The sequence below is a fragment of the Bidens hawaiensis genome, unplaced genomic scaffold (genome assembly GCF_021521415.1).
Source record: "Bidens hawaiensis isolate Kalapana, Puna unplaced genomic scaffold, B.hawaiensis_p1.1 tig00039218_1, whole genome shotgun sequence".
In the NCBI taxonomy this organism is placed as follows: domain Eukaryota; kingdom Viridiplantae; phylum Streptophyta; class Magnoliopsida; order Asterales; family Asteraceae; genus Bidens; species Bidens hawaiensis.
The window spans coordinates 94,088-95,134 of NW_027496909.1; positions in this window are offsets into that span (position 1 = coordinate 94,088).

Sequence of the window (1,047 nt, forward strand, 5' to 3'; positions counted from 1 at the left end):
CACATTCCGGGTAAGTTGTAAACTGAGTTTTTGTTCATAAACATTCTCTAATCGATAAACTTAATCAATTTCTGAGATTGAAGGGTATTGGCTGGTCAATTGCTTTAAAAACCGATAAAAGGGCAAAATAGTCAATCTCTTTGACTTCTTGATTTCTCATACTTCTGGTCAGATTCAACGTTCGGTCCAGAATACTTTTCTTCTCATAATAAAATTTTAAGGGTTCTAACCAAAACCTGACTCCCGACTCGAAGTTTGGTATCTGGTCAGACTTGACTCGTTTAAACATTAAAATCGACATAACTCGAGTTATACACATCCGTTTAGATTCATTCCAGCGGCATTAGGTTCGTTTTACTTATGCTTTTATATCGTTAAGTTTTAGTTTCTGTTGATTACTTTCATTCGGCGCGTTAATCGTAAGACCACTTTGTTTAATCTTATTATTTAACTAACTCGCTTATTATTAAGCTGAGTTATGTCATTCCCCCGTTTTCACATATTTTCAAACGTTTTGGGGGCGTATACGTACTTATAGTATCTCATATTATACATATCTTAACATTAGCAAACGTGGTATTGTGTGTGAATTGCTAGACATAGTTGCTAAATTGATTACTTGTTTAATTTGCGGTTTCGGAGAGGTCCACCATATTCTCATTATAGTATAATCATACAACCGTCTAGTTTTAAGCGGTGCCCGATTCGCTTGGCAATGGTTCACTTGACACTTATTTTCTCATTGGTTTGGTTTGTTTACCACTTTACTTACGTTTTGCGAATTTTCATATATTTACATATCATTGCAAAACTAATGACTTGCTCACTCAACATATTTGTTGACAAAACTATTGTATTTTCTACGTATATGCAGGTTATCGTTTAAACTGAAGACTTGGAGTATTGGATTTCTAGATTGAGACCCTAGGCCATTTCAAGAAACACTTTGTTTAAGTTATAATTTGGATTATTGCTATTTTGTCATGGATTATTGTTTGAAAATTAAATTGCTATTTTTGGATATTATTTGGTTATTTATGGAATGAA